Source organism: Cupressus sempervirens, chromosome 6 (genome assembly GCF_028749045.1).
Source record: "Cupressus sempervirens isolate cs-2001-9-10 chromosome 6, ASM2874904v1, whole genome shotgun sequence".
Classification (NCBI taxonomy): domain Eukaryota; kingdom Viridiplantae; phylum Streptophyta; class Pinopsida; order Cupressales; family Cupressaceae; genus Cupressus; species Cupressus sempervirens.
In genome coordinates this window covers 267461669-267489339 of record NC_143123.1, presented here as the reverse complement: position 1 = coordinate 267489339, position 27671 = coordinate 267461669, and the positions used below count along the sequence as shown (strand labels likewise).

Below are 27671 nucleotides of genomic sequence, written 5' to 3'. Positions count from 1 at the left end.
TATATATATATATATATAAATATATGAAGATAAAATGTAAAGCAAATACATAGAATATAATGCAAAGTAAACCCCTTTTTGTTGATTTTTGATATTTCAATGGCATGGTATTTTCTTTTGGACTCTAGTTATTTTCAGTAATCAGATGATGTATTTAATTATTGCTAACCAAAATTGTGTGAATAGTAATTCCATTTTCTAGTAAATATTTACTAGTTAGTACTTAGTACACGTACAAGCAGGAATTGATGTCTAAAGTGATGGCTTTCTGGAAAATGCTTCAATTTACATGTCATATCTCCAACATACATGCACAATTGATAACATCTATCTATAGACTACCATTCGATAATTATATATCAATGATTGAAGGATTATTTTGAGCCAAATGTCTCAAAAAAATCCTTGACCTTGTTCAAGTCTCTAGAATGGTGTCAGATCTCCTTCCACCCAATAGCACTTGCAGTACAAATTAAATAGATGGATTATCACTACCAACTTGACATTCCCTCTTTCATCGGCTTCGCATGCATTACAACTTTTTTGACATAAACTTGCATTTATGTGGAAGAGTTGCAAAGATTTAATCATTTAAAACAATTGAATTGGAAACTAGAAGGAAAAATGTTTAGGGATAATCACACAACCACTCAACTCATTTAAAGGCAATTGAGCTTCTTCTTCTTTTATTTCTGATCTCATTTTTGATAGTCACTAGTCTAGTAGTTGTAGTTCTCATTAAATTCTTGTCTGGTTTACTTGGTGTGGAAAACTGGTACTCATTTCATTGTAGTTTGTAGTCATTATTCTATAGTTAATTGTTTCATAGATTGTGAATTAATATGGACACTCCAATTTTCTTGACATACAAATTGGAAGGAGACCAAAAGGCCTTTTAAGGAAATGTCCTTGATGAAGACCTCTTGTCAATTTGAAATGAGGTTGTCCCTACTATGGATTTCATTATTCATGTTGTGAAAATAGTTCTGCGGTGTGAGTTGTTGGAGAATGAGAATAGGTACCATGTCAACTCGGATATTATGTCTCATTTTCTATCCTCTGTACTTGACCTCAAAGAAGAAAGAATCGACATTTTGATGCTCTTGAGGAACACTTTTGAAGCAGAATACCAAGGTGATGATATTGACATTATTTCTCATGCATAATTAGGGTCAGGGATTCCCTTGGTGGGTGAAGTCCACAAGCTTCTGGAACCTAGCTAAAATGTGGCCTTGCAACCATTTTTGTTGGGCTTGATTGTTGGGAAGTTGAAGCACCATAAGAAATGGGCACAAATTAGCTTGGATTTTCTCTTAAAATGGTATAATCTAGAATGAATGGCACAGGACAACCCGTGGCTTCAAGAATTCATAACCTTAGTTGGGTCTCATGCTTTCTACATAAACTAGTTCATAGTACTAGGGTTTTCCCCCATAGTTTCATTTCACTTTCTATTTTAAATTTTAAAATTAAAATTATTGTACATTCATCTTCTTGAGATTGTGATTTTCAAGGAATACCAATGAAAATTTTGGAGTTCCATATAAAAATGTATTTGACTGTTATTGTTACTTATGCAATATTTTTGCATTTTTGAATTTTCTATTAAATTGTTAAGAAATAGAATATATCATTTAACATTGAATTAAAATTAACATATTGAGGTTTAACATTTAACAATTAGTTTAATTAATAAATTGCTTACTTCAGTGTTGAGTATCACTAGAATAAAATAATAGAATATGTGGAAAATAATTTATATTTACTTTTACAATCAAATTTAACTCTCCATTAGATGGGTTTATTTTACAATAAAATTTAAAACATCATTGGAAAACTATTTTATTTTAAAAATTAGAAATATTCTAATATATTTAAGATCTATCTTAGCAATATTATAAAGGTGATTTCATGATTACCATTGGATGAAAAAAGATCAATGGCTCCAAATGTATTTCGAGCCAAATTTGGAAACAACCGACTAGTTTTTCCAAATGGCCCAGAAAAAGACACATGGAAAACATGTATCAAGTGTGAATCACTATCTCACAGTAGCACCATTTGATCAACTTAAATCAACAACCAAAGATGATTTTTAGACAAATCTAGGGATCATTCAATCATTTTATAAAGGCACCCAGAAAGAAATCACATGTCAACTCTAATAATTAATAAATTAATAATGGTGTTTCATTATTGAATTATTCATATTGTAATAACTTTTGAATTTTAATTAAAACTTTGGGCATGCTATATAAATTAGAATGATATAAGTATACTATATTAGGTCCTTAATTATAGCCTAATTTAATTATTGAAGTAGTTTTCTAATATAAAAGTCAATATAATAAATATGTATAAACTACTCTATTTTCATACAAACACTTTGATTATAACATACCAACTTTATATTTTTTAATCATCATCAACAACATAAAATTAGATAATCAAATATCATTTAATTTGATTATGAATATCTTCTTATTTAACCACTAAATAATTTTTATAACTATTTACATAACAGAAATAAGCCAAACTTTTTCTTAAAATAAAACATAAAACATCTTTATTCAATTTATTTTTAATTAGTAACATTTTATCTTTAATAAAAATATGTTTTACTCTCCTTAATTAAATTATTACAAGTTACTGCAAATAGAAGCCACTGTGTGACACTTGTTTTATCATAAGAGATCTTATTTAAATCTAAAATTTTAATCTTGGATGTACTTTAGATCACTTTAGAGAAGTGTTATTATAATTTTATTATTATAATAATATGATAATAATTAATATTATAATTATAATTTAATATAATGTCACAACTGTTACTATAATAAAGGGGATGCCCTAACTGTCATTTGATGAATAAAGATCAATGACTCAAGATGTATTTTGGGTCAATTTGGGTAGCACTCAACTTATTTGCCCAAATCACCTCAAAGAGAAGACACATGGCATACATGTATCACATGTGACTAATCTCTATTCATTTAGACTTGGTAAATTACATAGTGGAATATAGTGACACAGTGTCAACATCATTTATATTTTACCATAAAGGGCCCAAAAGAGACACGCTGACCACCATTCAATCAACAAAGAGCAACAACCCCAAATGTATTTTTTGCCGATTCTGGCAATATTCTACTCATTTTCTCAAATGCCCTCAAAAGGTTGGCACATTGAATACACGTGTCAAGTGAGAAATGAGTATGATATTGTGCACTTATGTGACCTTTAAAGATGTGATGGTTGATGTGCTAACCATCATTGGATCATCAAAGATCAATGGTTAGAGATGTATGCCGATTTTGGATACACATGATTTTTTCAAAATTTTCTTGGAAAGAACATACATGACATATATGTATCGAGTGAGAAATGAGTATGACATTGTGTGATGAAGCAACCTATAAAGAGGTGATGGTTGATGCACCAACCATCATTAGATCATCAAAGATCAATAGTTGGAGATGTATTTTAGGCCAATTTTGGCTACACTAATCATTTTTCAAAATTTCCCTAGAAAATAAGTCTCCAAAAAGAAGTCTCTAATTCTTTAGAGATAGAAATTAACAATAGTCAATATTTAGCAATAGTCAGTAAAGTTAATCCCTATTTATACTATAACATCACACATTTCATAATAAATTATTATACTAGTTGTACTCTGTACAATCTACATAATAGTTAATATCAAACATACTCTCAATTCTCCTACTTTTACAATTTGTAGAATTTTCTTTTGTGTTGAGTCTAGACCATAATGTTTTTTTTCATCATTCAATCTTTGATCTCTACACAAACTACTAAGATCTATGCAAAAGCATTGGAGCATCACTACTCATAAAGGTGTTACAAACTTACGATTTGCAAGTTGCAACATAGTCTTAGTCTTCTAAGGCAACTCATAGACTACATTTATAAATTTGAGTTTCAACTTTTTGAGTAAGATCCTAAAAACATTTTTCTTATCACATTTTTAAAATTTTTATTGTAAATGTAGCATCAATAATAGAATTTAGGGTTTAATTTTGAATTATAATGCATTGTAAGCCTAAATTGTTTACATTCTAGCAGCTAGATAACTTGCAAAGTAAAATATCAAAGTTGTAATTTGTGACTATGTATAGTTCTATAAATTTCTCAATGATGACAAAAACATACAAGAGGAGTGGCATTGTCACTGGCAGTGGAAGTGCAACCCAAAATAAAGTACAAGGGATAGGAAAACTATTTTTTGACTTACACAAGCAAGTTGAAACACTAGGTTTTACTAATCAATTCTATGATATATGTAATTTTTTAATCTATGAATGATATATGAAGTCAATCAAATATGCAATTCAAAATAAGTGGAATGATCCACAAAAGGAGTTAAAATATATTAAAGACAAAAAAAATGATAGGGTCTATTGTAAATAAATTTGCAACATGGAGTGTGGGAACAATCTACTTAGGGTTTCCTCTAGTATTACCTTCTCCATAATTTGCAATGGTTTCTGCCAAAAAAATGATGAAAAAAGAAAGGCAATTGTTAATCAAAATACACAAGAGGTAATTTTGTCAATAACACAGAGTTATTTTTCTATTTTATTGGACCTACGGTGTGAAGCACAAAACCCTACCCACATTGACCTAGAAGAAATGGTAGAAATGTGTGAGAACTTACGACTAGATAGAAAACATCAGTATATCAGAGGATTAGTAGATGAATTCAATCAATTTCATGATCATAAACTATCCAATGAATTGGATATTTTTTGAAATAGGTTGAAGATACTATATCCTTGCTATCATTGTGTTTAGGTTTGGAAAGTAACAAAAAAGTGGGTTCAAACATTCTAGAAATAATTTTGAATATTAACTATTTGCAAGATCCAATAATATATAATTATATTAAGCAAATAATTCATGGCATGCAAGAACAATTGTCAGTGATTAAAAAATTTCACATTCATAGTCACATAAGACATTTATATACACAACCTACTTGTTCTATCTTCTTTTAGTAAATCATAGTCAAATATTTGAAACAAGCAAGCTTCAACTTAATTTTGGTAAACAAATATTTGAATGGACGTCAATGATTAGGATGAGCATTCCCCAAGGAGACTACGACTACTTTGTAGACTTCTTTTGGCATCCCTTTATCCTAAAATTTTAGGCATTTCAATGCCTATATTTCCTATGTCATGCAAATAATTAATTCAACTAGAAAGTCAAATTTAATTGGTTGATTGGTACTTTATGGAAGACTACATTGTATTAAGGTTTTAAAGTTTAGAGGTAGAACTGTATAAACTTCTAATACATGTGATAGAGAGAGTATTTTCATTAGAATATGTACAAAATATGTAATGTACATATGTACTCTTTTATGGTCATCAAAAGAAAACCATATTTCCTTCCTTTCTTATCACCTGTGAAGGATTCAGATTTGAGAGAAGAGCATTCAAAGTGGCACACAAATTTTTTACAGTTTTTAAATTTGATGTTTTGAGGTATTAATAGTATGATCCAGTAAACATAATTGGTAAAAATAAAGATGGAGAAATGTGCTAGTGAAAATAATATTTCAATAGAGGAATTGTTAACAAAAATTAAAGAATTGATCAATCGAAAAGAAAAAGGGTAGCCTATGACATCCTATAATTTCTACCAAAAAGAATATCATCCAAGATAAAAATCTCTTTCAGGCATCATAAATGTATACTATGTAGCTACACATTGGTGTTGATAAAAAATTAATTTTTTTTAGGAAATGAGGAAGAATCTTGGTGACCTTAAGACCTCTAAAATTTTTGAAGACTTACTTGAGGATGAATCATTTAGCATATTATAGGATATTAAGCATCCAGATGCAACAATAGAATAACATTATGCTTAGGATGAAAATAATGAGTATGAGGTTTCTCAAGATCCTACATGCATTTCCATAGGCACTTCCATTGGTTCCACTAAATCCACTCCTCAAACTACTACTAGTATATTTGATTTAACTAGACAATATAGTGTACTCAATCAATAGACAAAGAAAAATTATGGCATAGGGGAAAAGATGGTAGAAAAAATGGGTTATCCAAGTGATGGTGGGCTGGCCTCAATAGGTCAAAAACCTTTCTATCCACTCCCCCTAGGAGAGCCAACAAAACCTGGTCATAAACCATCCATTTGAGATGAGTCACATGACTCATTAGGTTGATAAAAAAAAGGAGAACCTGAGAAATTGTCCATCCCAACTGGAATTCCAACTCATACTATTAGTGCATTTTCAAAAAGGACATTATGGCTACACCTTGACTAGAATATTATAATTGAATATGAAAAGAAGAAAAAGGTTATAGATACTCATACTTATGCAATTCGAGTCACAATTCCCTCTAGAAAAAAACCTTAGAATAGTCCAAAGAATCCACTTGATATGGCAATGGTTCAAGATTAGGAAGGGGTAATGTCATTGGTAATCCTCAAAATTCAATTATTACAACCTTAGGCATTGGTGGAGACAAGTACAATATTGCAAGTGCTCTTTCTCCTTTCAAACATTGTATTGTGTCAATAGACCCATATTTTGAATTCAATAATTTTGTAACAAATTTTAAAGAAACCAAAAAAATGAATTAAAAAATAATAAGTCATTTAAGAAGGATGTACTTGATGTGGTTAGTTCTAAAAAATCTGCATTGAATAGGATATTTTCAACATATAACCCAAATAAAGAAATAATGGAGTTTATGATTGTTTCACCCCCATAGCTAAATAATGATTCATTAAAGAGTGAGATAAATACACCAAAGTTTCATGTTAGCATCCTATCAATGGATTTCTCCAAAGTAAAAAATGTGGATAAATTTAGTGTGGCAAACAAGACCAACTCTATGGTATATAATTCACTATTTAAGATGGGGGGGGGGAGAGAGAGAGAGAGAAGGGTTGGAGAAGGCAATTGAAAAGTTAAAAATAGACCTAGAAAATGCAAAGGAAAAGGAGAAAGCATCAGATAATAGGTGCAAAGAAAAAGAGAAAAGGATAACAAGTGAATCCTCTCAAGAAGAAATTGCAAAACCAAGAAATATGGAGGTTGAAATGAAAATTCTAAAGGAACACTTGGAAGAAAGCAAAAAAAAAAGTTAAATGATGTAAATATGGAGAGCGAAGAAAAAATCTAGAAATTAAAGGAATAATTGGAAGAAAGTAATAAAAAACTTAGGGATTCTCAGAGTCATGGTTATATGGATATAGATGTAAAATTCAAATAACTAAGTGACAAATTGCAAGAAACTAATAAACTACTTGAGTATGAAAGAGCATATGTAGTAGATATTTTCAAAAATTTGGAGTCTAGTGTGTTGGCTCCTAATTTGACAAGATTTCAAATACCTTATCAAAATGCAGATAAATACATAGGAATTAGCTAAAGCCCATGATGGATATTCAAAGAAGGTCAATAGGACCAACTATTAACACTTTCTAGTCCTCTTCCCTTTAAATTCTATAAGATTAGGGTGGTGTACCTTACAATTTATCTTCACTAACCATTTCACTTGTTATTTACCATAAATTCCATCACACAAATAATTTTCTTTCTTCTTCTAATCTTGAGACAACAAAAAAGGACATAGGGTTAACTCCCTATACCTTAATGTTCCCTAGACCAAGTATAGGTTAGTACTTTTTGATCTCTCAAAATGAGACATAAGATACAATAGAATTGTGATTTAAAATTGGATATCTCATAACATCATCTCTACTTGTTCATTGTTCAATCTTGACCAATGCCTATCTATTGGGCTATATAATTACAAAATTAAAACATACACAGATCTATTCCCTCACTTTGTGAAAAGAAACATCAATATTCAATATAAATCTCATTCTTATCATAATCTACCCATGAAAACCCTCAATTCTTCTAGGCCACATGAAACAATTACATAATCGGTTGTATGATGAGAAAAACATGAAATAAGGTATAACTCAAAATGAATTAGAACTAAGATCTAATAGACTTTTTAATAAAATCTCATACTTAAGCAAAGACAAGATCTAAATTAAATAACCTAACAATACCTCTCCTTTTTTATTAATTTTCTTTAAATAATACAACAAAATGCCATATCTCAAGAAAATATGGCTCAACGCTTGATTCAATACAATGAGGTCCTATATTTTCTTCAATGAACCAAAAAATAGAGAAATCCTACAAAATATATATGGACTGATTAAAAAAACACTAATTCACTTCATTCTCTTAAACTTCAGACCCTTCTTTAGCCTTGGAAAATCACTTTTAAAGTTGAGTTGCAACAAGCTTTAGGCATAGAGATCAAGACACATATCACCGTCAAATGTGGCATTTCATTTTCTTAAAAACTATCAACAAAGGTTATTCCTATAAAAACCTAATGTGACAATTTGTGATCACATGACCAGATATTTCTTCCCTTCATTTTTTCTTATCCAAAATTTCCCTTTATCACTACTTATTTGGTGGGGAATCTTCATGATCATATGAAATGTATTTTTATATTGGCCATATGTGCTCCAAGATTTGATTTTCCACCTGCCTGTATGGAATATATTTTGTTGTGGCCTAGGTGACTTCTTTCTCAAAATTCACATAGAATTTTCAAGAGTTAACCAAATTGGACATACATTCTTAAAAAAAATTCATGTCCATACTCTCAACTACTTTCTTCACCATGTCATTCATTATGGTAATAGCTTCAGTTCTCTAAATCGTAAAATTGTTAATCATTTTGTTTGTATTTAAGATAGGTGACACCAAAGTATCTTTGAAACCCTCTATATGGTCCTTTAATTTCCACATATTTATTTCAATGTAATTGAGTAAAATGAAAAAATTCTTGAGTGATTAGACAATTTTTACTATAGCCATGATATTTGGGGGAGGCTTAGGATCTACTCTTACACATAGTTCAATCTGCCTATTTTTTTTCAATCCTCCCCACCTACTTCTAATTAGTTGGCTTAACTAACTTGCTATCATCCTCCATTTTGTTTATGGTTGAATAATTTTTTTACAAACTTATGAATCCTAAATAATTTAGAACTAAGCTTCTCAAATAAAAATATTAAAATTTATTTCTGACTATGATTTTTTTTTGTTATCAAAATCTTTTTGTTTTCTTTCTAATTGCATTTGTAGATCCACAACCTCTTTTATTAGAGCTTCAACACTTCTTCTTTTCTTGGAACAGGTTTCCTTGGGATGGGTTGACAAAACTATTGGGCCAAAAGGTACCATGCTTAACTACAATAATGAGGTAGCTTCCCTTGTAATGCATGGTGTATCCATGCTAGAAACCTTAGCTTCTTCAAGCTCTACTACCCTTTTCTCTAACAAAATTACCTAGCTCTGTAGGTTGGAATTTTCCTTTTTCTTATTCTCATAAGCCACATATACATAATTGTACCTTTTTTTAAGTTGTTCATGTTTTTACTCTGTTTTCTCTATTTCATTGTGAACATAGGCCACATATTCTTGCAAGTTTCTTGTGGATTGGGAATGTTTTGCATCTTCAACTCTTTCCAAAACCACATTTTCCCTCATTTCACTGTCCTCACTAGTTCCTTGACTAGAACAAGAGGGTGAAAGAGACCAAGTAGCCGATATAGCTAGGTCTACACTATAGTACATCTTAGAAGTAAAAATTTTAGCTTCCCTTTTAGGTATCTTCAATATCATATCTTTCATGATTGAATCAAATGTAATTGCATCACCAATATTGAGATTTGTCAACAAGTCGACTCCTGATTCCTTTACAATTTTTCTTTCTTGATCTAGAATAATAGCCTCAAATGTTATCATCATCTCATGTTCTGCCTCTTTAGCAAGGTCATCAAGATCATCATATGGCCTTTGCATCTTCTTTTCCATGACCATTTTGTGGCAATTCTCTCTAAAATATTACCATAGTAATTTCTTTAAGGAAACTATTTTAACAAATTCATCATCAAATACATCCACCCTAGAAGACCATGTTCCTAGTTCCCTTGGGAATAATCCCTTTATCTCTTATGTAGTAATATTAGAGATTAGTGCCCAAGGGACTTAAAGGTCTCTCCTTGCCACATATTCTTTAGGGACATAGATATACTCATCATCATCATCATCATCCTCATAAGGAATATTCAATTCCCCAAATTTTTTTGCACCTTGAATATGTGTTGTCTCTCCTATTACCTCCTTTTTATCAATCACTTTCTCCTTAGTTATATCATCTTTTTTTCTCTTAAGTGGTGAGACTATAGGAGGTGGTCTTGGAGATTCTAGAGATGGAGATCTTCTTGCTAGGCCATCTAGTACTATTGCCTCCATACTTGGTATTTCAACTATTCTTGGGTCAAATAACCTCTCTCCTAGTCTCCTCTTTTGATACAATCTTAAGCACTCTTGAGTCTCAACATCTTTCTCTAATTCAGCATCATGGGCTTGTGATTCCTCTAGTTTTCTCTTCTATCCTCTTCTCTTTTGGTACTATATCAATAGATTGTAACAAAACATTTAAGCTCTCTACATCATCAACAACAATCAATTTTTTCTTTTTTGCTCTCCCTAGCTTCTCAGTCATAGTGTCATATATACTTTGGAAATTTCCCAAAAGTGTTCTCAATCTCTATTCCAAGCTCTTACATTCTAAGAGTGGATCATAATTTGGGTCCTTTTCTGAAATCTCTTCCAATGTTTCCTAGTACATACACTAGTATGCCTTCTTTCTTCTTTGAGATTTCACATCTTCATCATTTCTAATGATGTCCTCTAGGTAATCAAATTCATGTTTACTCCTTGGATCTTTGTTTATCTTACACATCAATCATCCATAAAATCCTTCTCTATAATTCATCCTCTTTGAGCTAACCTCAATGTTATAGGGTCTAAGATATTGAACCAAATTATTTCTCCCATCTTTAATAATTGTAAAATGATGACAATTTGGGAAGTTGGGAAAGAAAGTTCCCTTTCTAGCCTTCTCTAGAGGAAATTCAATGTCTTGCAACATAAAAATCGACCTCATAACTTTCAGGAAGCTAATTCTCAATGGGACATTTTTTGGGAGAAAAAAAGGCCTTTCTAGGAATCCATATATTATTATAACTGTGGTGCAAGCGTAGAAATAGATGTCTCCCCACTGGCGGTACATCTTTGGTTTTGGATTAAAATCAATAGGCCTCAAGAAAATCTTCAATGGATAGGAAAATAATCAATCACAACTAAAATTATTTTTCTTATAGCAATTCAAATTGATTTTCTAATAATAGATAGCTAGAACCCTCCCAATCCATAGATATAGTAGTGTACCATAGTTGGACAAGGAATTTTTCACCATCCCTCTCAAGATCAAGATCCATGTACTTTACAAAAATAGTCCTTATTGTAGGAGAGAATCATATGCAAAAGCAATGAGTATCATTAAAAATCTATGGATTGTCCCTTCTTCAAAACTGTTAATCCCTCATTGATATTGATTTTCAAGTATTTACAAAAGTGTCCCCATACTTTTGAATTCCAAAACACATCCACATTATGGTCTTACTGAATATCCTTCTGATTTTCAACCCTAGTGCTTGATAAATGGTAGTATGGGTGTTCACCAAAGTTTCATTGTAATTATCACAATTACCTATGATGTATGAAATAGCCAAAGGTGTTAATTTGATCCCATCTACTTCTTTAGGGAAGGAAGTTCTCAAATTTTGTTGCACATTTTTTCTTGCTCAATCAAAAGCTTCTTCAAACATATTGAAATCTATAGTTTCAATCACATCTTCAGTAGGATGGAGACCAAAAGCTTCCCTAATGGAATTAGTGTCTATTTCCAATAGATTATCTTCATTTATGTCTCTGATTACATGTGACATATGGTCATATTTTTCTACCAGTTCCTACAATAGCTCAACACCTAGAAAAATAGTTGGCATTACCAATTTTCTTAAATCATATTGTAATACATTACTGACAGGGATCCCTATATTTTCCTAGCCATACCACCTATTATTCCTTGTTTTGTGCCCTACTATTTCAAAATAATGCTACACTATTTTTGAAATTTTAAAGTGGTTATATCCCTTTGATCGGGGTAGAAAATTTGAATTAAACCCTAAATAAAAGTGTGAAATACCTTTAAATACCCTAGTATTATTTTAATTTTCTTTGGTAGGGGTTTTTTGTGTTAATTTTTATATCTACATAGAATAGGGTTATTTTCTTAAGCCATTTCTTTTCTAAACCCATGGTTTCATCCTAGTTAGCTTGCATCCCAAATAAATTGCCTTCTTTTAACACAAGTTGTGAGTTGTTTTGATGACCCTCAATCTTCTTGAAGATCTAAAATCATCGCTATGTCATTATAAAAAGATTTAGTGAATTCAAACCAAGAGAAATAGCAACAAGCTGACAACATTCTCCTCTTTGAGTTTTTGATGGGAGCGGATAGCAATGGGAGCGGAGAGAGCGGGTGTTTTCAAAATTTGAATTCATGCAAGAGCGGGAATTCCTTGGATGGTCTATTTTGGGCCCCTGGACTGGAGCACGGATAGCAAGATGGAGGCTATCTAGCTGCTCCTGGCACTGGGGACAAGTCAGAAAGTGCAGTTGGGGGTCCAGCTATCCTAATCAAGGAAGCAGCCAAGTCTCCTTTGGTTTCCAAAACAAATGTGCAAGGACCTACAAAATGGTCCTCACTCTTCAGGGTTAAACCCTTTGGTAAGTCCTCTTTCCTGCGTGTTAAAACTATTCAAAATTTGGTGATTGGTTCTTGTGCGATAGCCATCCTGGATGATATTGTGGATCACAATATTCAGACTATGACTTCTACTTTGGTTGGGAAATTTTTGGGGCCTAGACTGAGCATTGATGAAGTTAGGCAGCTCATAAAACATAAATGGGCTCTCAAGGGCTAGGTCTCAGTCACAGCTATGGCAAAAGGCTTTATGTCTTTCGATTTCACTTGCTCAGAAGACCTTGCAAGCATTCTGAGTGAAGGGCAATGGGCCATGGGTCATTCTTCCCTTGTGCTCTAGAAATGATCATTTGGCATGAGCTTGAACGATTCTTTTTTTGCCCAAGCTCTAGTGTGGGTAAGACTGCCAGAACTACCACTTGAATACTGGAATGAGGACGTCTTTGCGGGTATAGCCAGGACCTTTGGGGAACTTCTCTCAATGAATCTGATTACTGCTTCCAAGAATTGCCTCAATTTTATATGCATCTGCATTGGGGTGAGAGATGGAACAGACATGCCTGAGTTCGTTGAACTTCATTCCAAACTTGGAGTGCACAACCAAAAAATCATCTATGAAACAATCCCCTTTGCGTGCTTCCTCTGTCTGAAGGCTAGTCATAAGGCCCACCAATGCCCCAATGAGGCAAAGAAGAAGATCACGAAACCAGTCATCATTAATCATACCAAGAAACTTGCTACATGCCCTTTTGCTAAGGGAAAGATGAAGATTCTATGGAGGCCCAAACTTTTTTTGGTGCAGGGGAGAAGGGTTGTTAGCCTAAAAGATGTAGCAGCGAAGGACACTATTCAGAAGGATCTCCCCAAGGAAAATGCCATCTCCCCCCCCCCCCCTTGAACAGGGCCCTGTCTTGGAAAATACAATCTCAGACCTGTTGGAGGACCCTAAGGTGGGGGTAAGCTCCCCCTCCTTAGCCATAGGTCCCGTTGTGGAGTAGAATCTCCCTCTGGAAACTATAGTTCAATTTTCTCCTGCAGTGGAGGAAGTCCCTCTTTTGGGAGCTTCAATGTTGAACTGCCTGGAACTAGAATCCTTGGCCTAGGAAGAGGATACCCAAGCTAAGTGTCTTCCCCTCGAGAAAACTTTGGCTTCTCCGGGGGTCATCTCTGGAAAGGGCGGAGATTCTTCAGCCCCTATAGGAATTAATGCCAAGCTTCATCTCCTCATTAAGAACACTGATCCATCTTAGCTTTCCCTTTGGGAAGATAGCTTAGATAACAGTGCGACAGATAGCCTTGATGATTGGTGCATGGTCAAGAAGAAAAAGAAGAACTAGAAGAAAACTTCCCCCCCCCTATCTCCTGCTACAACCAGAAGTAGGGTTAAAGCTGATATTGGGTCACCCCCCAAAGGGAGTAGGAAGAAAGAACTTAAATCAGATTCTACAAGAAGAAACAAGAAGGAACCTGGCAGATGGAAGCCAGAGGTCCATCAAGGATTTCTCAAGAAGTAAGAAATGAAAGTTATTTCATGGAACATAAGGGGCCTTAATGGGGCTCACAAATAGGAACTCATTAGAAATATGATTAGAGACCAAAGACTTGACTTTCTGATGCTATAGGAAACTAAGATGAAAAGGGACCGGGTAAGAAGGATATCTTTTAGCAAAACATTTTGCTACGAAGCTTTTGATTCAGATGGAGCTTTAGGTGGTGTCCTAACCTTGTATAACACCAGATCTTTCAAGTTAACTACTCTTTACAACTCTACTAATGCTCTTCTTTGTAAGGTTTTTCACATCCAAAGCAATGAATCTTGGCTAATCCTTAACCTGTATGCCCCCAATACCAAGAAATTATCTAATTGTAACTTGAATAAAGGGATTATAATGGGGGACTTCAACTCGCCTCTATCTGATGCAGACAAAAGGGGGGGTCATGCCCCAGATCAGGATAGCAAATGTGACCTTGCTTCATTCATTCAGAATCTTGCTTTCCTAGATTTGGACCTTCAAGGTGGAAACTTCACTTGGTCTAATAGAAGAATTGGGGGTGATAGCATCCAGGTTCATCTTGATAGAGCCCTCATCTCCCCTGAATGGCTCCTCTCCCACTCCTATAGATTATCCCTCCTCCCCAGGGTGGGCTATGATCATTCCTCAATTTCTCTCTCTACCTCCCCCCTTTCTAGCAACAAGGCCTTCCCTTTTCACTTTGAGAAAATGTGGCTCTCACACCCTGCACTAGAAGATAATATATCTCATTGGTGGAGCATTGAGGTTGAAGGCACTTCAATGTACAGAGTTGCCCAGAAGCTGAAAAATGTGAAAAGAAACATCAAATCATGGAATAGAACTGACTTTGGCCACATCTTCCAGGAGAAAGATGAGGTTTCTTATTAGCTCTCTTCTATTCAAGATGAAATCCAACATTCAGGATACAATGCACATAATAGCCAGCAAGAAAAGGCCATCCTTTTGGATCTGCACAACATCATATCTAAGGAAGAGTTTTTCTAGAAACAAAGATCAAGAGTCAGTTGGTTGAAGGAAGGAGACTGCAATACCAGATTTTTTCACCTGACCACCCTTAAGCATTGAGCTAATAATAGAATATCCAACATTGTAAAGGGCCAGGTTCAGATTACCAAAGAGGATGAAATTGAGAAGGAAGTTGTCTGCTACTTCTCATCTCTCCTCTATGTTGATCCTTCCCTCTTTGGGTCTAAACAAGAGGAAATCCTTGCAACCATTCTCCCAATTCTTCAAGATTACCACAACTCCATGTTGAAGGAAATCCCCTCCTTGGAGGAAATCCATCAGGCCCTCTTCTCTCTCCCGGGGGATAAAGCTCTTGGCCTGGATGGTTTCCCTACTTTTTTCTTTCAGATCTTTTGGAATGTTGTGAAAAAGGATGTGGTTAAAGTGGTTTAGGAGTTCTTTGGAGCCAGGAATTTGCTTAAAGAACTTAATGCTACCTTTCTGGTCCTCATCCCTAAAATCTTGGGTGTTGATTCTCTGGATAAATTCAGGCCCATTAGCCTCTACAATTCCTTCTATAAGATCATTGCCAAGGTTCTCACTTCTAGGCTCCCCTTAGTTCTCCCTCTGATTATCTCTCCTCAACAAACTGACTTTGTCCCTGGCAGGTAGATCCTTGATTCAATTGTTTCAGTTCATGAGGTCATCCATTCTCTTAAGGCGGGCAAAAAGGAAGGATTCCTTCTTAAGCTAGACCTGTCAAAAGCTTATGATAGGGTTGGCTGGAAGTTCCTCTCTGCTATTCTTTATGCCTTTGGCCTTGATGATCAGGTTTGCAAAATCATCTCTCAGCTTGTGTCTTCACCCTCTTTGTCGGTTCTGGTCAATGGCCACCCCTCTCCTTTCTTCTCCCCCTCTAGGGGTCTAAGGCAAGGAGACCCCATCTCTTTGGTCCTGTTTGTTATCATGGCAGAATGCCTAGGCAGACTCATTCAGAAGAAGATTAGGGACAAGTGTTTAGTGGGTTTGAGGCCTTCTTTGGGTCCATCCTCTTTCACTCATCAGCAATTTGTGGATGACATAATTTTGGGGGGCGATGCTTTAGTTCGGGAGGCCAGGACCTTCAAAAGCATTCTTAATTCCTACACCAGGGGTTCTAGCCAAGCTATTAACTTAGACAAGAGCTATGTCTTCTTCCTCAACACTCCTTTGGAGAGGCAGAGGAAAATTGGTCAAATTTTGGGTTGCGGCATTGGGTCCCTACTGGCGACCTATCTTGGGCTTCCTCTAGGCTCCAAACTGTTGGACTCCTTTTGGACAAGCATTATCGACAACTTCAACAAGAAACTTGCTAGCTGAAAAGGGGTCACCCTTAGTCAGGTAGGTAAATGCACCCTGGTTAACTCGATTCTCTAGAACCTCCCCACCTATGCCCTCAATCTCTTTGGGATTTCAATTAAGTTTGTGGATAGAATGGAGAGGATTTAGAGGGACTTTCTCTGGACTAGAACTAATGACCACAAGAGATACCACCTGGTAGCCTAGGACCAGGTTTGTTTGCCCAAAAGCTAGGGTGGTCTTGGAATCAAGAAAATTTCTCACCTCAATCAATCCCTCTTAGCTAAACTTCCTTGGTGCATCTTCCAAGGCACAGGGGTTTGGAGCAACATTTTGGTTGAGAAGTACCTGAGAGGCATGTCTCTCTCCTCCATTTTCTAGGGGGCTAAGCTGTTGTTGGGTTCTTACATTTGGAAAGGTATTTTGAAGGCCCTTCCCCTTGCTAAATCCAAGGCCAAATGGAAAGCTGGAATGGGAGACAAAATCCTTTTTTGGTAGGATAGCTAGCTTTTTCAGGAACCTCTCAATAACCATCCTTCATTTGGCAGGTGAGCTGATTAGGCAATAGGCAGATATGGTATACTGGTTAGGAACTACAGAAATGGGAATGATTGGCACAATCTGGTGGAACTTTCGCAGGATCTGGAGCCTTTGATGGCCTCTTTGAATGCTATTAACATCAACTAGATAGGCGACACCTTAGTCTGGGGAGACTCTTCTGGAGGCCATTATACTGTAGCCTCAAGCTATCTTTCCCTTGTGGGAACAGGGGAGAAACCTATTTGGGCCAAGGCTTGGACCCCTGGATTAACACCCAAAATCAACATTTTCTTTTGGCTCCTCTTGCAAGATAAGATCCTTACCCTGGATAATTTATCTAAAAGAGGCCAAATTATTCCCAATAGATGTTGCCTCTGTAAAATTGACCTGGAAACGATTAATCATATTTTCATTCACTACCCCTTTTCCTCTAGAGTGTGGAGTCTTCTGACTTCGAATATGAACTCCTACTGGTGCTCGCCAGCCACTATCCAGAATTTCTTCATTCAGTGGAGAAGCAACCACAAAGGCTTGGAATCCCAAATTTTGAGTTCCTGGATTATCCCACACTTTTGCTGGGGAATCTGGAAGGAGTGCAACAACAAGATATTCAGAGACAGAGAAGCTCCTGAGGGTATTATAGCAGAGAAAATTGATAGCCTTATGAAAGAGAACTATTCCACAACTAGAGATTGAAACATGGAGGACAGAGGGAAAATTAAGACCAGGAAAGAAGACAGGATCAAAAGAAGACAGCAGGCTTCTTGGTCCTCCCCCCCCCCGAAAACTGGCATTAAGCCAATTTTGATGGAGTGGCTTAGGAGAACCCTGGTCCCATCGAATGCGGTGGAATCATAAGAAATAGCTTGGGAGGGGGCATTGCTGCTATCTCCTCCCCTATTGGTCACCAAACCAACCATTTGGCTGAAGCCAGTGCGGCCAGACTCACTGTTAAGCTGGCCCTAGACTCAGGGATCGAACAACTATGGCTTGAAGGTGACTCCCTAAATATAATTAATTGTATTTTAGGAGTAACCAAACCATCATGGACCATTGAAAGCATAATTGAGGACCTAAAAATGGACTTGAGAAAATTTAAAAATTACCACGTCAGCCATGTCTACCATGAAGCTAACGTGGTTGCTGATTGGTTTGCAAATGCAACGGTCACATTCAATTCGGTGATGATGTGGGAAAATAATAATCATTTTTCGACGACGACTATTGAGCTCATCTGAAAGGAGAAAATTCAAGGTACCAACTCAAAATATTTTTATGATGGTGACACATGCTAAATCATGTTTTGAAAAGGGAATCAATTGGAGTTATGCGGAACCCCCACCACTTCATAATAATGTGTACGGATTACACGAGCAGAAGAAAGCCAGAGTTAAACCCAAAAATACGTGCATTAAAGCTCTTATCCTTAGCAATTTGTCCATCTTTGAGCTCTACAATTTTGTTCAGGGTTTAGGGTTAGAGTGGCATAAAATTGCAATGGTGGGAGAAAGGATTAGAAGAGATCCATGGGGAGAAACCGAGAGCTAGAAAGAAAAAGGGAAGGTTTGGAAAAAACTCCAGAAGGGCGACATAACTAGCTTCATGGAGAGGCTCCATGGTTTCGATGCGGGGGTTATCAAGATTATGGTTGAAACTTGGCACAACAGAAAGTTCATAATTGATGGTGTCTCCCACCAAATCATAGAGGGTCTCATTGCGGAGGTGACAGGCTTCTCCCAGGAAGGCATTAGCTTCTTCAGGGATAAGAAGATGTCCACCAATGCTATCAATGCTTTCGTCAAGAATGACAAGGAGAAAAACAAACTGGTAAAGATTGACACCTTCTACGACATAGAGTCCATCAAGAAGTTTTGGGGGCTTGTTTTGAGGATCATCATAGAGTATGTCACTTTGGAGCCCAGGTTTGATAGAGTCAGAACCCATCATTTTGTTCTGCTTAATCATTTTAGACATAAAGTGAAAATCTCCTTTCCTTTCTATATTTATGCTTCTATGACTAAGAATATAGAGAGTTACAAAAAATGTCCTATCAAGAATCCCGCCCTTCATGAAGGTCTTCTGCTCCTCATTTTTGAGTTTCTGAAAACCCAAACAAGAGTCAAGTCCATTGGGGCTTTGGGTGGCTCCTCGGAGGACACTGCTAGCTCTGACTCAAGGGAAGTGTGTGTTGTGAAATCTGTCAAGCCTAAAACCCCAAAAGCCAAACCCTCTCCCTACTTCCCTAGCAAGAAGAGCCCCAAGTTCCCTCCCCCTAACCCCCTTACCCCTCATCCTAAGGAGTCTAGTGAAGAGTCAAATACGAAGTCGGAGGAGGCAAATTCGGTGGCAGAGAAGGAAAGTGAGTTGGAAGATGACAAGGAAACAGATAATGACAAGAAGGAGGCGACCCCCTTGGTAACCTAGGATAACCCCAAGAAAAGAAAATTGGACCAAACCCCAACCCATGATCATCTCAGTGATAATGCTGATTTTCCCCCTAGCCCTACTGCGCCCACCTGCCCCTTGGAGATCCCCATTTCGCCCCCAGAAGAGATGATAGAAATTATGGTTGAAAAGGGAAGGGAGGCTGTCAGGAAAAATAAGAGAAGAGCTTGGCAAAATTTCAATATGGATAGTGTTAGTATGGGCATTGTTAGCGAACCTGCTAAAATCCAAGTGTTGGGGGATCTCGACAGTAGCACCCACTATGACGAGCTCCTTGACCTGACTCTTTTGGTTCTCTCTAAAAATGCCTGTGAAACAGGTTTCAACTTCCTCAACAATGCAAAGAACAGCCTAATTGACAATTTCCACTCCATTAAGTGGCTTTTTCAAGAAATTGAGACTCTGAAGGACATGTCCAACCAAACCAACAACAGGGGGGAAGTCAAGGATCATGAGGCCAGAGGCAGTAAAGACCAAGTGGGAAGCCAAGAAAAAGATAGAAGCAAGGACCCCAATGACAATCAAGAGGATAGAATCAGCTAGCTCGAGCAAAAGGTCCAAAGGCTGGATTTCGTCCACCAGGTTGTGACTAAACAGATTGTGGATACTCTCCATACCTTGAATGAAAACATTGTTAATTTGGGGGACTATCTGACCAATGCCATTCTTGTGGGGAACATGGAGCAGAGTACAGAGCACGAAACCAGCCGAGAGGATCCTCAAAAAGAGACTGGAATCCAAGAAAGCCAGGGGGACCAGATGCATTTTCCCCCCACAATCCAAGAGGAAGAGGCCACCCAGAAGGAAAGTGACATTGCAGAAATCCTACAGGCAATGGAGAAGAAGGGACATTAGTCTGCCCGCCAGGCTCTATTCCTGGCCTTTTTTTCCCAGGCTTTGGGCCTTTTTGTTTCTGTCTTTTTGAGGCTATTTTTGTTTTTTTCTGACTTTTATGCTTTAATTTCTTTAATGCTGTAAAAATTTGGGTTTCAGGATCCCTGTAAAACCTGTTTTCCAAATAAAAAACAAGCTGACACCTGTCATGTCAGACCAAGGGGATGTAGCAATTAGAAGATGCAATTTTAGCCATCATATCTCATTTGGATCAATATTTCTCGCTATGTCACTATATAAAGTTGTGTGAGTTTTAAGAAAGGTGACATAACGAAATCATGATACTTGTTAGTGGGACCACACAATTGTTAGAGTGTAGATCTCCTCAAGATCAATGGTCATTGCTATGTCATTATGGAGAGTTGCAAGGTTTTTATTCTTGTTGACATAACAAAAGTATGGCACATGGAATAGGTGGGACTAGTTTGAGTATCAACTAACCAAACACAATAATAAAAATGAATAATCTCAATCATTGATCAAGATGAATATCGATAGTTATCATTATGTCACAACAAAAAGTTGTAGGTTTGTTACCCAAGGCAACATAGTTATGGGTCAACATGTGTCCCTATGGAGCCAATGTAGTTTAGCAAGTATAATATCTTCTTAGCCATTAGATTAAGATTAAATATATAGTTTCTACTATATCATTGTTCTAAAATACACGAGCTTTAACCAAAGTGAGATAGATACTGTGTGACATGTGGAATGTGTGGCCCACCCAAGGAAAATTAAGATTGTACTTCATTCATAGTCGTCAAATCAAAAATCAATCCAGGGTTGCATTATGTCATTATAGAAAGATGTAAGATTTTTAATTATAGTGACAAAGGATGTTAATAAGATGGAAGGATTTCAAATGTCACAACGTGATTGGTTTGACTACTCGGTCAAGAGGAAAAATGTGAGTCAACAACTAAATTAAATCACATTTATCAGATTTTTGCAAATCAAGAATATTTTTTTGATTTTTTGAGGCTTAACATGCATACACACTCCCTGTAAAGAATTTATAAAAATTGAAGGCCTCTCATGCAAATTGATGTAGAAAATATAAAGGAAAAATTTCATTTGCATTTTGAAAAGAAATTATTGAAGAGCCAGAATACAATGCTAGTAGAAGTTGAGGTCTATACAAAAGATAAATCATGAATCACTACAACAAGGAGTTGAATAATTTGATCCCAGTAAATTATGTTTATTCCCCTTGAAGAATTTTGATAGTTATCTTTGTCTTTTCATAATGCTTTCAAAAAATGGGTTTTCTAGGAAAAAAGATTGTCAATAAAGAAATATCCATGATGATTTTTTTGAATAGTTGAATGAGTCAACTAATGACATAGTAGAGATGAAAAAATTGATTCCTATTAATCCAAGGTTGATTGTGGCTAAGGGTTTATATGACAAAGAAAATTGGACTTGTGATATGATAACATCTAAGATTGGCTGCAACTTTGCAAAAAATAGTTCTCAAAGAGAAGATTATTTTCCCCACATGGAAACATAAACATATTTTATACTACCTTAAAGATGTCATAAGGAATGAGTTTTCCTTACAAGAGAAAGAAGTGAAAAAAGAAAAATGGAGACTTTATTCCAGAGTTTTGGAATTTTTGAATTATTTTGAGAAAAATTACAACCCATTATCAAATGCTAAAACAATAGTTGATAAAGTAAATAAGTTAATGAACTTCTTGGCAAAAATAACAGATACTCTCAATGAGAAGAAGTCTATTCTCATCAGAACTTACCTTGATTAATCAAGAGAGATCATGAGGAGACTATCTTTCACTCCTTTTTAGATCTAGGGTAGTATATTATTCAAAAAAGGTCTGGTTATAGTGTAATCAAGATGGGAGAGCACATTGACAATAAGGGAAAAGAAAAAAATAGAGGCAGATGTACTTGTTACCACAGCTCACAAGAGATCTTAGGTTGAAGAAAGGCCATCAAAGCAAGTACCTAAGAGGCAAAGAATTGGAGAAGAATCCATCACTCAAGGGCCAATTTATACACCATCTTAGTCACCCCTTCACTTGGGAGATAAATAGATCACAATTGAACAAATGGAGCAATTTGGAAGTCAAATTGGAATCTTTATTACTTCAGTTGAGTTAGAAGAAGGAAATTTGTAAAAAAACCCATGTACCCAACTTGGAGCTGAATATAGCTTATTTTAAGTGGAAAGAGTTAGATCCTATGATTGAATAAGATGATAGTTTCATCAAGTTAGGGATTTTTATCAATTTTGATGGAGAGCCAATATTGCAAATTTTAAGGAGAGGTGTCAAAAAAGAAAAATAGGGCAACAAAGTAAAGAAGACCATGTTATACAAGATGAGATCAAGGATAAAATGATGAAAGAGTTTAATATAATAACTCTAGAGGAAGGAAGAGGAATGATTAGAAGAGCTGGAGTGAAACTCATTCCCAATTGGAATATTGTTGATGCTATAGTTTTTGATGCAGTAAGAAAAGGAATGAATATTGAAGAAAATAAATAAAGAGTATTAGGAGATGTCAAATATAGTGAAGACCATGTTGCCTAGTGATTTGATCATTAAAAAAATGGAATAGGTCCCTCTCCTCAAAGCCTAGTGATTTAGATGTAATAGGTAACTTGATTGTAAAAAGAGTAGAAGATACTCCAAGTGATGAGGTTGTTGAGATGAATGTTGGAACTATTAATCTTAGACTGGCTATTGCAAGGAAAGAAAAGAAATTAATGCAGGAATTACATGTGAAATATGAACAAGTTATAATAGCCTATAATGAATAAATAAAGAAGAGACTAAGACTATGAAATGATCTTTCTCAATATAAAGGTTAGAGAGTTAGAATATCAAAAGTGGGGGAGTTGTTCTAGAGAATCATTGCATCTTTACCAACTCCTCCACCACCAACTAGTCCTATAGTTAAAATTCTTGACACTCATTTGGATCAAGAAGATACTGCTAAGGAGGATATGAAGGAAGAAAAGGCTAGGCTTAAGGTCATGCAAATAGAAGCATGGAATAGATATGAGCACAAAATAAGGGAGGTAATGTTGTTCTTTGTTTATGATATTCATACTAGGAGATTACATCACATGGTGACCCAATTTCTCTTTGTTATCAAAGTTCCTAGTAATGATGACAATAAATTGAGAGAAATCATAAGTAAATGGGTAGGAAGAGAGAAGACAATGACTAAGATATGTTTTAATATAGTTGATAAAAAGAATGGTGACTATTATACTAAGGAAACAAATGATAAGTGATTGGCTTATTAGAATTTGATACAAAAAGGGAGTTACTACAAACATATATTGGGTCATGCATCTCTAGATGTTAGAACAAAAAGTTCACTTTCTATCCTTGATTTTTCATAAAGGGACATGAGCTAAAAACATTAACAAACTAGGACGATGACATTTTGACCCCGTTAAATGATAAAATAAGAAAGCTAATAATTAATGATGACAATGATTTATTTATAGATGTTGTATTAGACTTAATAGAGGCTAGAAGATTTTATAAAAAAATTATCTCTAAGGCTAAAAGTATTTAAAATGAATGGTGAGATATTTCTAAAAAAGAGAAAGAAACCATTAGTTATGACTGGCCTGATGATTTAGTATATGGTGAAGAGGTGTCCAGGTATATATCAACAATAGAATCTTTATAGATAGCAATAGATGGAAAACTACTAGAAAAATCAATAGCTACTAAAGAACTAAAGTTTGTTGACAAAGATATTCAAAGGATTGATGAGAAAGAAAAAGAATTGAGTTCACAAGTATCTCAAGAAATTGAATCCAAGATAATAGAGATAGGTGAGACAAGCCCTCAAAAAACACGAGTCAAAGATATAATAACAAAAGTGGTTGAGAAAATAGATAATTAGTTTCTTGTTGTAGATGCTAAAGAATCAGATTAAAGCATAGAAGAACAAGAGAAGGTGGCCCCACAACCTGAAGAAGACTAGAAAGATGAAGATGAATTATCAAATGTTATGGAGGAGCAAAAAATAGATAAAATAGAACATGTCCCATCAAAAAGTGGTAAGAGGGAAATTACTTCATGTTGTGGTTACACAACACATGCCCCATTTCCTATCAAAAAATGGGGACCCACTACTTTTCAAAGGTTTTTGGACTCCTAAAATTGGGATCTTGGTCATCTTGAAGTTCCCCATGAACCCCTACCTTATGTTCGAGTCTTGTCAAAAAGTTCAAAGATCAAAATCAATCAAAAATTCAATAAAAAGGCTAAGTATTGAAAGTTTTGGTACACTAAGCACACCACATGAGGTACACTAGTGCACCCAAAAAGGAGGAAATTTTTAAAAATGTGTAGTTGTACAGTTGCATAGCTACACCAAAGGTGTGCATAATCTATTTAAGGGAGGGCATCCCCTCCTTTCTCACCTTCTCTTTTGGTTTATTTTTGGTCACTTGTGATTCCTTTCACTCCGGTCTTCTTCTCGCACCCACTCTCTTTGCAGCTATGCACCTGGTAGGTTGCGAACTTCCCTATCTTCCCTCCTTGCTCCACTAACATACAAAACAAAACACCAAAAATGGTGGACATCAATGCACCTCTTTGGGTGCATTGATGCAAACCATTTTTTTTCACCTCCCCCTTTGAAAAATGCATTGAATCTTCATAAAAACCTTCAAAAAGGGACAAGGTGCACACTGGCGCACCTAACTTGGTGCTCTAGTGTACACCCAATCCTATACCCCCCAAAAACACATAAAAAGAAACAAAATCAAAAAAGAAAATAGGTGCACTAGTGCACACCTAATATATGAGAATGTGGTTTAAAAAAATACACAACAGGAACACCTATTAGGTGCACCAATATGTTTTTTTTAAGGATAATGGGGTATTTGTGAGGCATCTAACTTTTAGGGTTTTATGTGATTTAAGTTTAGGGGTAATTCATTTATTTTTTCTTTAACTATGAACATAATTAGTTTGTTTTATTAAATTAAAAGAATATTATCGCATGAAGATATCTCTCACTCTGAACAAAAATTGAGGAGATGATTTCTTATAAATACAGGATTGTAATATGGAATTAGGGCCATCATTATTTTGCAATAATATTATGCTTTTGGTGCTCGCATTTGTAGTGTAGTGATTCTTGTGTTATATGTTTTTGTGAATGTATGTTCATGGAATTTTGATCAAACTAAAATTTTATTACATAATTTCTGGTTGTGCGATCTCTTTTAATTCTGGCTTTTGCTACAGTTTAACAAATTCCACTAATGTATCTAGCTTGAGAAGAAATCGCCAGTTGTTCCTGCATAACTCTTTGTCTTGCATGAGCACACTTTTTGCGGCCTTGTAATTTGATGAATAATGAAACATCATACAATTATTAGGTTTCCCATTGATGATTGCATCAGTGGAATCAAGGAAGCACAACTCCTATTTTCATTGGCTACCCATTGATTTCTCTAAAAGCTTAACTCATAGATGCATTGTTTTCATAGCTTATGTCCATTAGGATTTTACTTTCACATTATTGTCTTTAAAGTTCTTGTAATTTTCTTTACTAACCCCCTATTAATTTAGGAATTTGTATTAGTTTCATTATTAGATTGTATTCATATAAAATACAAAAAAATACAAAAACATAGTTCTTTTGTGTGTTTATTTTGAAGCAGTGAGCAGATTCTACATCTCATCCAAAATCATTCGAACTAGATTCTACAGATCACCCAAAACCTTGGAGTTGATTCACAAGATTTATTTTTCAAGAGAGGAGTTCAAAAGAATTCTTGTCATTTAGCATCGTGCATAACGACATCTCAACAGAAGTGGCACTATAAGGAGTGCCACCATTTTGATTTTTGGAATAGATGGACAGTCTACCAAAGTTTAAAAAATTTTCATTTTTAAAAAGTTCAAAAGTTTTCTAAGTTTCTCAAAAAATTTAGGTGTGTTGTTGTGCTAAATTATGAGTTGCGCCTTATATGTGAGAAAGTGTACTTCTATAAAGGTGCACTTTTTCCAAAATTGATGAAAACTAGAGGATCTTGATCCAAAATCCCCATTTTAGTAAGCTTTGAGATCTTCCCCAAGTGCACTCGAGTTTCTCAAGCTTAACCAATTTTGTAAGCCTCACAGTGATAAAGGAACACCTCGAATTCAACCACTTCCCTTCAACATTTCATCATCTTCTTCAACTCCACCTCCACAACAACCACCCTTGGGTCCACCAAATCTTCCAATGGCCTTTTTTGCAAATGTTGTAGACTCAGCAATCAACTTGAGAGGTGCACTCCATGACCTCCCTAAGAATCCTGAGAAATTTTGCCCAAGGTTCATTTATGGAGAAACACGAATTGTCAAAGACCACATCAAAGTGTTCAAATAAATTTGCAACTAAAAATAGATTTCCAATGAGTATGTGGTCTTTCATTTATTCCCTTATTCTTTGGGAGAAGTTGCCTATAATTAGTATGTCAATTTTCTACTTGGATGTATTGGAGATTGGGATACCTTCAAAACAAATTTCTTAGAGAAATTCAAAAGTTTTATCAACCCATCGGTGATACATCAATAATTTTTATCAATCAAAAGGGACCCAACTGAGATAATTTTGCACTCCAATCATCACTTTCATATGGCATATCACAAATTGGAAACACCATATGCTATACAAGTTGAAGCATCTATTCAAATTTACTTAAATACTATAGAACCTCTTACTACTATCTTTTTGAGAAGACTTCCTGCAACTAATATTGATACATTGGAAAATGTCTTCGTTGAAGCAATAAATTTTACTAAGTAAGCCAATCCTAATGGAGGAGGATTGATGCTTCTAGCTCAAGCTATCATGACAATACCAACATACCCTATTAGAGTACCTATGATGCCTAGTCAATTCATACCTATGAATCCCTTTCCATTACAATAGGCACCTGCTTTGCAAAACCTCGCTCTAACATATCCAGGGTATGAACCTTTGAAAACTACTTTCTTTGAACAAAAGGCAGTAGTGCCCGCTAAAGCAGACAATAGCTTTATTTCCAAATTTGGTCAAATGAAAAAGACTATCACAAATGAACAATGAGTGGACTTGTCTAAGGTTATCACAGGGGTAGAATAATAGTTTTCAAAGGAACAATGTTGATCCTTACAACAGTAATTATGGTCAAAATTATAATAGGAACTTCAGTGGGAACAACAATACAGGAAACAATAATGGAGGGAACAATTTCAATCCTACTAATCATAATAATGGCTTCCAAAGATAGAAC

At 35.3% G+C, this 27671-nt stretch overlaps 1 pseudogene; it reads left to right on the top strand.

Moving 5' to 3' along the window:
* Positions 1-12930, top strand: part of LOC149552263 (subtilisin-like protease SBT3.9) — an 83848-nt pseudogene extending 70918 nt beyond the window's left edge.
* Positions 12931-27671: the final 14741 nt, after the last annotated feature.